This window comes from Paroedura picta, chromosome 9 (genome assembly GCF_049243985.1).
Source record: "Paroedura picta isolate Pp20150507F chromosome 9, Ppicta_v3.0, whole genome shotgun sequence".
In the NCBI taxonomy this organism is placed as follows: Eukaryota; Metazoa; Chordata; class Lepidosauria; order Squamata; family Gekkonidae; genus Paroedura; species Paroedura picta.
Window position 1 is genome coordinate 53,112,609 of NC_135377.1, and position 12,843 is coordinate 53,125,451.

Genomic DNA, 12,843 nt, shown 5'->3' on the forward strand with positions numbered 1-12,843 from the left:
GACCTCAAGGATACAGCAGAGTTCAGAAAGGGGCAAAGTCAGTTTAAATTTGCTTTATTTCTAGAAAATGCCCAATTACTGTAAGTCTTTGTGACTTACTTTTGAAAGTCCCTGATATGAAAAGTCCTTAGATCTCATTAGCAGCAGCAGGTGTTGGCTGCTATATCTGATCTAGTCTTGCTGCAGTTTTATTGTCACTTTTCCTTAAACATGACATTTACATTCCTTTTTTGTCATGGAGATCAGCTCCTCCTATTGGCACATATAAATCATGTTCTTAGACAAAACCCGAGCTGTCCATACATCTGTTCTTTGCTCTTTCATTCCTTTACACGCCACATTTGCTGTCACCATTGATTAAAACTTCCAAACCAGTAGGGCATTCTGACCTTTGTCTTTGTGTGTGCCTGGAAAAGAAACTTAGTTTAATTAAGAGTTTCCTGCCAATTAGTTCCATACATGTTGACGTGCCACAGCATAGCAATGCTTGTAGTACTTTAAAGGGATCAGTAAACTTGATGGAAAGGCTAACACAGACATTCAAAAACAGTCTAGCTAAATAACAGCCCTCTGTTCAATTCTAAATCACTGCACAGTGCTTTAGCATTTAGTGAAGATAACTAATTGAGCAGCTACCATGCAATTTCCTGTGCACAAGCATTTCCATACCTGAAAGCCTCCTGTGTGTTCAATTGGACAGTTGAGGGTGAATGGAGTCTTATCTTTTATCTAGGATCTCTCCTTGATTTACCAAGGAATGTTCAGATATTAGTAACTGTTTCCTCCAGAAGAAATAGACTGGAATAATGGAAATAGTTTCAAGATTTTGTATTAGGTTATAAAAAACAGCAATTATATCTAATAAATGGTTGCTGACATGTAAAACATGTAAAACAGTAGCAACATTACTTTGATCATTCATGTTGACTTGCAGTGGGGCATGTAGGCTGTAATGAGATGTGACACAGATGTACTGGTTTTTAAATGGCCACAGCTTTTGTTTTCAATATAACAAGGTTGGCACTAATGAGAAGAGAGCCTGACTTGCCAGTCAGCCAACTGGTTCCCAAACCCCAGACTCTGAGAGGCGCACTGGAGCTCCTACCTATTCCCAGCTGGGAACTCAGATCTCCTTGCCTCTCAGAATCCTTCTCTACCAGGGAGGAGACTTTTCTGTGGAGGAGCCAAAGGGCACCAACCTCAGTTGGATACCTCCAGGTCCCGTGACCAATAGGTCTGTTTAAACCTATCCAGTTGGGTCAGCTTCCCTGTTGCTGTGCCACCTCTTAAGAGGTCCCAACAAACCTCCAAGAGCTCCTGTACACAGACAGGGCCCGTGCCAACAGGGTTTTATTTATTTATTTGTTTGTTTGTTTGTTTATTTATTTGATTTATATCCCACCACTCCCGTAAGGCTCGTGGCGGGTCACAATCAGTAAAATCCCATTAAAACCCCTGTAGTTCTTATGGCAAACACCATCATAAAAATGGTTAGGAGGGAGAAAAGTTGTTTGCCGAAGAGCCAGGACAAAGAGGTGGAGGCCGAGCATGTGGCATCTTAAATAGGTGCACTTGGGCCCTGCTTATTGCTCACCCACATGTCTGTGAGCATGCCATCGTGCCTCCCTCACAGCGGCCCCTACGCTGCATCACTATGCGGACTTGGCAAGTCCGCACTATTAAAAGAACTGTTTTGATATGATTATTTAAGCATGCTAGCATGGCTTGCTGAGCTGTCCCCACCACCACCAGTCTTCTGATGCTTCCCCCACTCTCTGGAAAGTGGGAGTGGCTTCAGAAGGTCAGTGGAGGTAGCACCAGCACAGCAAGCTCCAGAGCTGAAGTGCGTCTGCTGCTGCCACCCCCGCCAGTCTTCCAAGGCTGTTCCTGCTCTGCGCAGGGCAGGAGCAGCCTTAGAAAACTGGCAGCGGTGGTGACACCAGAGTCCATCTAGTAGCATGCGCCCTAAGGCAGGATTGCAGACATCATGTCCATCTACATTTCCGTTTGAGGGAGCGCACCAGTAGATGTTCCACATCAATAATTTAGTTCCTTCTCTCACAGTATAAGAAGAAACTCAAGGATAAAAGTAGGAAGGAGATGTTTCTGTCAGATTGCACAAATTGTTGAAAACAAAATAGCCCATGAACAATAGTGTCTCTCTCCTGAGAAGAGTGTAACCCAAGCTAACCATGCAAAACCAAAAACACGAAGAAAGGAAAAGGTTGGGCATGCTTAAGAAGAGCCTCATTAACCCTTTCCCCCCTGCTGTCGAACAGTGGCCAACAGTGGAGTAGAAAGAGCTTCTAGACCAAAATGAAGGTTTGTCTCCTACACTCATACACAGCAGGAAAGGAAAGATATATTTCTTTTCAATGAAAAACAATTAGTTCTTAGGAAAATCTACAGGTCAGAACAGAAGTCAAGATTGTCACTAGCCAGGGACAAGATTATGAAACCAAAAGTCAAAGATGAGGAAAGCAGAAAATGACAGTATATTTGAAGCAACCAGATATAAACCTGCAGTCTTCCTCAGGGTTTCCTGCTACAAGAAATATGGCATGTGGGATCTTCTGAATACAAAACAGGTGGTCTACCACTGAGGAATATGCCTCTCTAAGTTATCTGTACAACTGGTCAAACTACCCCAAAGTGGGCATTCTCATCCCAGGAAAAGCATTCAGCTAATTCCTCAAGAGTTTTTTTACCACAAATATGTAGTAAATATGTCTGAGGAAGAGTGCTTGAACTCAAAAGCTCACACCTTGAATAAATCTTTGTTGGTCTTAAAGGTGCTACTGGACTCTGATTTTATTGTGCTACTTCAGACCAACATGTCTACGCATTTGAATGTAGTACGATAGTTATTGGTGTGAATACTGCTCATCTAGAGTACTGCAGGGTTGCTTCATCCCAACAATAACTTACTATACTTCTGGCTTGGAAGGAGTGAATGAGAACTGGAGCAAATCCACACACTGAAACTCAGGAAGGGTCAGCTAACTTTGTGAGAATGGAAACTGAGAAGCACAATTCATAAGTATATACACCAAAGCTCTCTTCAGAACTTCTCAAACATGTAAAGACAATCTGGATCACTACTGTAGTAATTATATAGAACCTACATTTCTATAAGCACAGACTATAAATGCTTAGATTGTGCAAACATCATGACAATTAGTAATAAGAATATCAATTATGAGCCCGCTTCTCCTTCATACAATGACTATATATACTTGAAGTCAATCAGAAAAGGGATGCCTACTTTTGTGTAAACAGTCTTGTTCAAAGGCACAGTGGTTTGGAATAGAAGAGGAGAGAAAAAGGGGCTCAGAAGGCCTTTTAATCTTTAAATTTTACAGGGTGCTAGAAAGAAAATGTGACTAGAGAGTTTACATGCTCGCTGAATAGGATCAATCGATAAATCTGAATCCACAGAGAACTGTCTTTCCACTTTTTAACCTCTGTTTCAGGTAATTATTTTTCCAGGTCCACAATACTTCCATATAATATAGTTACCAATATAGAAGACTCTTAGTTATAAACAAATAATGACCCATCACTGCTGTCCCATTTCAGAGAAGCAGAATTAGGCTTCCTCTATGAATGTGACCCTTGTGGTCTGGCACTTTAAAAATGCTGCATTTTTCCTCAGTCTAACAATGGTTTCCTTTACTTCTATTTACCTTACATGAGAGAGACCTGGTGAGTTCAGAGAAGGCAAATAGACAGGAAAAATATTTTCTCTATATTGATCTCCAAGCCAAAACCCTCTAGTTACATTCTCATAGACTGTTTCCCCAGCTGTAATTTGCCAGCACATTCTTACTGCATTGAATTATGGATGCAGGCCCCAAATTTGCACCTGGCATTCTGCATGTGTGTTTTTCTCCAGCCCCAGCCAGGATTCTATTTGCAGCATGCATTTTGCACTTCCATTGGGAGAGTAGGTGTTCCTGCCTCTTTGAACTGAGCATGCACAATAATGCAATTGCATCCTAGCATATATATATATATATATATATATATAGCTGAGCAGGCTCAGGCAAGAGTGTGAGAGAAAAGAGAGTAAGAGAAAAGTGAACATGACTGCTATAATGAACTCATACTGTAACACAATCAATTTAATATATATATGAGTGAGTGGGAAATGAGTGATGGTGGTATGTATATATATGCATGCAAGAACAAAAAAACACCATGGCTGCCATTACACAAATGTTTTTCTGCATGAAATTGACAAAGTACTGCATTGTATTTCAATCATAAGATGTGTTTAGATGCTAGAGAGGGATATGGGGAGGTGTGTGTGTGTGTATGATACTACAGATTAATGTTGAAATGCAATCATACTCAATGCAATCATACTCAATGCAATCATACTCAAAATAAATAAAGGTATGGAGGGAGGAGGGGGATAAGAGACAGACCATTGATCAGAGTTGAAGCATGATGCTCACATTGCCAGGTAGCCCAGGGTGGAACCAAGGAAAGTGGGTCCCTTTTCCTGGCACCCTATGGCTTACAGTGCCAGGTAGATGCCACTGGACTCAGTTTGCTCAGTAGAGTGGGAGGTTTTTGCAGACAACATCCTGTGGTAGCCTTTTGGCTGAACATCCCTTATCCCTTTTTATCATCACTATTTAAAGCAGGAGATGTATGGAGTATTGCAAAACGGTTCTTTCATTCTTTATATTAACTGTAAGAGAAGCAGCATCTCCCCCACACTAACACAGATTTATCAACAGAAATATGTTTGTGCCATTGGACTCAAACTTTGTCCTGATGCTGCCGACCAACATCGCTACCCACCTGAATCTCCCATTCTACTACAATTATATAATAGTCTTTTCAGCACCTTCCAAACAATGTTAGAAATTTACTATTGATTCAAAGATTGGCCCTTTAAAAAGTCGAACAGCTTCATGCTGTTCCGCCTGTATCTTTGGATTGAAGGATACCTACCATGCTACTTCCCATGTTAGGATATGGCACATACCCCCTATATCAGCAACAGGAGAAAAAGCACCTTTTAGAATGACTAGCATTGGCATTTCCATTAATATAATTCCAATAACCTCTGCAAAACCAATGTCTGTTAAAGCAAAACTGTCTACAGGCATCAAGCAACCATTTGCTCTGCAGTGAAAATGTCACAGCAATGAAGGAAGACAGTCACAAAGAGGGCTGCAAAATAAATTATAGCTATTGATTGACAATTAAGTAATTGCAAACAAAAGGTTCACTTTTCTCAACCCATCAATAGAATGGACAAAAAGGCTTAATCTACCATCAAATTTGTAATTTTCAGTTACAGTTTTAAGACGAAAACTTTCATACATTAGAATTCCTGCTCTCTTTAGAACTGTTCGAGATAAAATAACAAATAAAAACCTGGAATAATTAGTATGTTAGCTGCTCATCCAAAAGTGTCTGGGAACCAATAACTATCACATGGAACATGGCTCAGACGAACTAGAGCTGTACCAAGTGTTTTTTCTTCTTTTAATTTTCAACTCTTACTTCATTAAAAAAAAAAAAAGTCCTTCAGTTCAGCTGCAAAATTCCCTTTGCTACTTTTGAGTTATTTTATAATTTGAGAGACAAGAGTGTTTCATCAAATGGAGGAAGGGTTGTCATATGGAAGCGGGAAAGAATCAAAACCAAAATACAGCCAGAGTAGTGAAAAGCCATGGTTGTGCTTAACATGGGATACACCTTTATTATAAAAATAATTTGAAAAATAAAATCCTTTAAGTTCAGGAGAGTAACCAAGAACTGAATTTGAGATCTTAGTGTGTCCTAATAAATGAGTTGAATTCATGTCATTTATCTGCAGATGCTATCACTTTATATGCTGGTGGGAATAACTAGAATTTACCATCTATCTTCTGAAACACTTTAACTGCTTCTAGTTAACTGCCTTTGAGAACAAAGCTTTGGCTTAATTTTTTTTAAAGGTCATGCTTCTTTGGATACTAAAAAAAAAAGTATTAATGTGCCAGTACAAGCATATCATTAAGTCAGACGTGTTGTCATACATTAGCAAAGGTAGTACATGATGAACACCAATATTAAAGATTTGATACAATGGATTATTTGATCATTTATCTTCTAATTATAGTAAGTAGCTTAAATGGCATGTTAGTCTAAAGAACAAAACACATTTGAAGCTTTCATCTTAAAAGAACAGCTGATTATGATCAACTGAGGGGGATGAAGTCTCCTCTCTGTGATGATGTCTGATGTATTCTAAAGCTCTGTTATCTCCCTGATAATATTTAATATTAATTTGTGTTGTAGTATCGTGAGAGTTATGTAATCAACATGCTACCATCTAAACATCCGGAAGAAGTTTCTGACAGTTAGAGCGGTTTCTAAGTGGAACAGGCTTTCTTAGGTTCTCCATCTTTGGAAATGTTTAAACAGAGGCTGGAGAGGCTGATTCTGTGAAGGCTTAAGGGGTAGCAGGTTACATTAGATGAGCGATAGGGCTGTGAGTGTCCTGCATAGTGCAGGGGGTTAGACTAGATGACCCATGAGGTACCTTCCAACTCTATTATTCTATGATTGGTGATGGCACCTCCTCCAGCCAGGACCCCTCAGATAATAGGGTCTCTTTCTTATTTTGGACTCAGTTATTTTCAGTGCTAAGAATAAGCGGCCTGATTTACCAAAGCCCCACTGACAAGTGATGGCACAGGTGCCCTAAGAAAAACATGAAGGGGGAGCATGTCTGCTTCATGTCCCAAAGGTGTCCTGATGCAAACACATCAGGGTGGGGGTGGAGACTGGCCCTTAAATAGCACCATGTGTCCTAGCCTGGCCTCTTTCGTTTATGCTGCTGCTGATGGACAAGTTATCCCACCCTCCTGCCCTGAGATTAAGTAGAGTTGTTAAATGTGGATTACTATGTGGTATGTAATGTTTTATGCTGTTAAAGTTGTATTTTTCATTATTATTGTCATAGCTTGCAGGATGGCATAGGGTGAGCCTGTGTTTTGGGGAAGGTCTGGCCTGTGTCCTGGACTCCCAAGTTTAGGGGCCTCCTAAGAGGTGGCCGGGTGTGAGCGGGCCTGCCCCAGTGGGTATGCACTGGTCTCACACAGCCAGATGGCTCAAGGTGAACCAATGGCGGTATGCGACCCCTGAGGTACTTTGAGTTAGACACTCCCCTGGGTATGGATCCTGATGGGAAAGGAACTCAGGCTCCCAACTGGGAGGTGAGAAGGTATTTCTTTGGGAGCCACCAGGATCATTAAATGGGGGTGGTGTGGTTGGCTGACCATGGCCACAAGTCTCCTTCCTATGCCAGACCAACATTCCCAGGTTTACTGAATAAAGCTGTGGCCAGGTTAAGCTGTACTGTTATTGTTATAACTACTGAGATCTGTATTGTTCCCTGTTTTATGTAAACTGCCCTGAGCCTTAGGGGAGGGTGGTATATAAATACTTCATCAAGGTAATGTGAACCATTTCCAGCTATAGACAGCTGATCAACCCTTAAGTATTGTTAGTCCAATTCAATCATTGACAAAGATAGCCTAACATGCTATCCACCCAGGACAAAATCATAGAGTTGGAAGGTGCCATACAGACCATCTAGTCCAACCTCCTGCTCAATGCAGAATCAGCCTAAAGCATCCATGAAAGATATACGTCTAGAAGCTTCTTGAAGCCTGTCAGTGAGAAGGAGCTCACCATCTCCTTAGGCAGCCTAGCCCAATGCTGAACTACTCTGACTATGAAAATGTTTTTCCTGATATGTAGCCAGTACCATTCTACACATAGTTTAAAGCCATTATTGCAGGTTCTATCCTTTGCTGCCAACAGGAACCATTCCCAAGCTCTTGGAAATGACAACCTTTCAAATAGTTAAAGAGAGCAATCATGTCCCCTCTCAACCTCCTCTTCTCCAGGCTGAACGTTCCAAAGTCTCTCAGCCTTCCCTCATAGGACTTGGTTCCTAGGCCCTGGATCATTAATGTTGCTCTCCTCTGTACCCTCTCAATTTTGTCCACATCCTTTTTGAAGTGAGGACTCCAGAACTGTGCATAGTACTCCAAGTGCAGTCTGACAAATATGGTATACAGCAGGAATATGACATCTTGTGATTTTGAAGTGATATCCCTGTTGATACAGTCACAAATTGCATTCACCTTCTTTACCACCACATCACACTGTCTGCTCATATTTAGCTTACAGTTCACAAGTACCGAAAGATCTCATTTACACACACTACTATAGAGAAGTGTATCTTCCCTCCGATATGCATACGTCTTGTTTTGTGACACAAATATAGAACTCTGTGCTTATCCTTATTTAATCACATCTTGTTCTCATTTGCACACTTTCCCAGTATGTTCAGATCATATTGAACTCTCTACTTTTTGGGTGTTCACTATTTCCAATTTGTGTTATATGCAAATTTAATGATGAGTCCCTCCACCCCCTCATTCAGATCATTGATAAAAATGTTGAATAGTACCAGACCTAGTACTGAGCCCTGTGGCACTCCACTTATCACTTCCTTCCAATCTGATGAAACACCATTGACAAATACTCTTTGGATGCAATTCTCTAACCAGTTTCCTATCCACCTATCCATTTGAAAATCCAGTCTGCATTCCTCCAGTTTACTCCTCAGAACATCATGGGGAACCTTGTTAAAAGCCTCACTGAAAGCCAGGTAAATGACGTCAACTGACTTTCCAGGAACTAGTAAGCCCATTTGACTTCCATGTTTCAACAAACAGAATACTCAGTCCATTTTTCATTCACTATATCTCTGGATATTTTTTTAAGTAGTATTGCTGTGTTTTTCCCCTCCTACTTCTCTTCCAGGTGAAGGTCATTCACAAGCATAAACATTATGTCATATGTTCTCTCTACCCTGCCTTCTCCCCACCCCTCAGAGACCACTCCTCTACTGCTACATAATGCAGTGTGGTGGGTCTCTCCTTATCTACAAGGACATGCCTGTGTGTTGTGCAGTGCCAAACACAAACAAAAGGTTCTCTCTAGAGTATCTACCCAGAAAATGAAGTTCTGATGGGTCACAAGGGATTCAGCTCCCTACAGGTACATTTTTGTGTGTGTCTGTGCCAGAGTAATAAAAGCCCATGGTGCAAGCAACTTATTTTTCGGCAGGCATAACACCCTTACAATGGAATCCAACTGAATGCCCAAATAGGTTAACCAGGTTGAGGGATCTTCAGTCTTGTTATGAGCTAGTGGGACTCCCAGTTCCCCAGCCAGAGCGTGGAATACCATCAGGTTCTCAGGACACACAGAACTACCTGTTGGCCCCATGAACAGGAAATCATCTAAACAATGAATGATGTGTGGGGTGTTAGCTCTGACTTCTGCTGCCCACCTGAGGAAGGTGCTAAATTTGCCACAAATGCCATAATGTATCATATATGTTATCATATAACACATATGGCTAACCAAAGTTAGGTGCTATGAATCACCTGAATTAGCACAAGGAGAATGAGATGGGATTGATTCACTACTGCCTGTGGTCTGTTATCACAGGGAACAGCACAAAGAATCACTTATTTTTATGCTCTCAAAAAGTTTTTACAGATCTTTCTTTTTATAACCATTTATGAGTTTACTCTGAATGCTCTTTCAGTCCTAATAGATATAGAGAATTTGGATTTTAAATACCGTGCCCTTCCCTTCTCAATTTAGTAAGGACTGCAATACACAAAAACAAGAAGTATGAAGAAAAAAACGGGGAGCAGAGTTTTGTGCAGTTCTGGCTTTGGTCCTCATCTGAGGGATTCATCAGAAAACCATTGCCCTTTGGTCATGTGCCTATGGCATGGCTGTAGTCCACTAAAGATCTTAAATAATGGTGAGCACTGATGTGTCTTGCTTCTAACAGCTGGTACAAGGCTCAAGTGTGTATGTGTGTGTGGAAGGGATCATACCTCTTTCTTCTCTCCCTGTTAGAGCCAGTCAGTGCTAAGGTGCCATTCCATGTGGATGGATGAGGGAAGGTCTTCTCCAGCAAGGATACCAAGTGACTCACTGCTTGCCCTCCCACATGCTCTTCTATGTGATCTCTCTAATGTAATGGCAGTTTACTAGACATCTGTCTTTCGTACTCTCCAGGTTTTTTTTCTTTCATTTTAATGTAAAAAGGGGTCCATCATAATCAATTATGTAAAACAATGCAAAGAAGGAAGAGGTGTTCCTACGTGTACAAACTGATTTTTAATGTGGTTATTTATTAAAAAATAAATATTTTATCCTTCAGAGAACCTGCTCAAGATGGTGTCAGACATGATAAAAGTCATTAAGAATCCAAAGAGGCCATAAAAGTACAAAACATTTAACCACCTAAAATGATCATCATATAACAACACTTCAGTGTGGACTGAAGGTTGATTAAAACAGTTTTAAAGTGTCAAATGAAATACTTAAAATCCTAGATAAAAAGAAATGTTTTTGATCTACCATCTAAAAGTGACTAGGCTAGATACTGGGCAAGATTCAGGGGAAAGGACATTCAACAAGGGAGGTACCACCACCAAACCCCTACCCTCATCTAAGGTTTTCAGTTTCCTCACCTCAGCAGATGAGAGAGAGAGAGAGAGAGAGAGAGAGAGCACAGCTCATGGGCTGCTGGTTGCTTTCCATTAGATAGCAATACATAGGTTGGTGAATCCACTTTTTGGGATTCACTAACTTGCACTTTAAAATGGAGGATGTAGCCGGCCAGTTTACTGCCCAGATACTGTATGTTGGGTATATCATATGGAGGGCCCAGAATATTATGACAACAAAAGGTAAACATTTCACTATTTTTATCAGATGAGGAAATGCCCATAGTTTAAGCTTATAACTGTGGTTTAAATCCAGCATGTCTTTTCTAATGAGGAATGGAAGAAGCCATCCTAAATCAGAAAAAAAGAGCTTCCTCCAAAAAAAACAGGCTTACCGAGAAGTATAACAATCTTAGGTCCAAGTTATTGTTTTAAACAGCATCTAAGATACACTAGTTTTTTTTGGGGGTGGGGGGTTAGTGTTTGGTTTTAAGTACTGCAGGTTATTTAAACTTGATGCCTTGAATTACCTTTATAAATTGATGCTTTTCTATTTACAGCTATTAACCAAATGAAAAATTTTGATGGTTTCTAGAGCTTCTATTAAATAGAGGCCTAAACAATTAGTCCCCTTTATCTTACCACTGATTCTTCTTTTAGATGTCTTCCATCATTAAAGATCTATGGCTATTGTTTCAAAGAAGTACTGCAGAATACAACCAATGAACACATGCTTCAAGCTGAAAGATCTTTTTAGTCTTGAGCAGACCGATCTCCACTCACTTCAGTCCATTGATTTCAGGATGCAAAGTATGCATTAGAATAAAGTGTTCTTGGTAATTTGTATCAAGTTAAGCCTTATTAAAGAGGGAAAGCAGGGTAATAAATATTCCTAACCTTTGTCTGGCACAACTATAAGCTGTGTTAAGGCCAATAACTTCTCAGGAGACTAAAGACAATCTTGCTATTAATTACCTGTTCCTCCATAAAATATTAACTGTCTAAGAACAGATCTTGGCTGGCAACCTACAGGGGAGAATCACTGTTAAATGTTTTTAGTGTTCTATTGATAAGAAGTTGATTTGACCTGGTTAGGTAGAATAATTTGGATCTTAGGCTGGGAATAGAGAAACACTTGCCATATAATTGCTTCCTACAGCATAGGTCTACTTTTACAGAGACAGATTGTTTTGTAAGGGCCAAATCAAACATATTTTTGATGAGTTGGGTATAGATTCCCCTGACCCAACTTGCCTTTCCCTAAGGAAAAACCCAGTGGCTTTGGCAATGGGAACAGGATAAAAGGAAACTTCTGGTTAAGCAATCAGATGAAAGTTGCAGGTTCCATCCCCCAAAAGATGGTTACATATAAATTTATGGCACGTGCATTTTCAATATTCTGTTTTCCTCACAAAAAATAGTACTTGGGTAGGAGCTTTGTCCATATGAAACTACCAATCTTATGTATGCACATTGTCAGTTCGTAGCTTGTGGTCACTCTGATGGCCACTAGTAAAACAGACAATGGTCTGCAGGTGACAGGAAAGAAGGGCAAAGGGCAAATTCTGTGTGGGCCAGTCTTATGATGCAATGTGCTTTTATAAGGCCTGGGACTGTAAGAAAAATCAATAGTCTTAATAATTAGCCATATCTGGTAATAAGAACGGGGTTTTTAAAAATCAACTGCAGTGGCTGCTATAGTGTTTACAATATTGTTAGATGGGAGTTCTATACATAAGCAGTTATATGACATCGGTGTATTAAAAAAATTGCTAAAATGGAGAGTACCATGTAGAAAACTACTAATTAATGATTTTATCTCAAATCACAACTAGCTTATTCTTCCTGAGCACTTTCAAGGAATTCTTGGGAATGGCTTTTTTTTGGAAAAGAGAAATCTTGAAAAGGCATGGCACATTTCAAATATCCCCTTGTTTCTGAGTTACCCACAGGAAGCATATAATCATATAAAACATGTAATCAAGTTGATACAACAAGTATGCAGACAGACTGGGCAATTCCCTTAAAATTTCGGGCCCATTTTCAATCCATTCAGTCACAGCTAAGGAGAGTTCAAAGAGCTCTGTCAAATCACTCTGGAAAGCATGGTGCTTACATTCCTGTGACAGATGGAAAATAGTTTGGCAGGCTGCACTGCAATCACATTCAGGTCCTGGTATTTTGCTCCATTTAAACAACAGGTCTGCCCAGCTGCCAAAGCGTGTTCATATTCTATTAGCCATCTTCTATACTTTAAATGGAAAGCCAAATCCTGCAGGCCTCTCAT

The 12,843-nt window shown here is 40.2% G+C and overlaps 1 long non-coding RNA gene across 1 annotated transcript in view; it reads right to left on the reverse strand.

The window, feature by feature from the left end:
• Positions 1-214: 214 nt before the first annotated feature.
• The window catches only part of LOC143844259 (uncharacterized), a 34,516-nt gene continuing 21,887 nt past the window's right edge, over positions 215-12,843 (reverse strand). The window contains exon 3 of the long non-coding RNA XR_013233898.1: positions 215-407. This is a non-coding gene — a long non-coding RNA (uncharacterized LOC143844259). The remainder of the gene's footprint in view (positions 408-12,843) is intronic.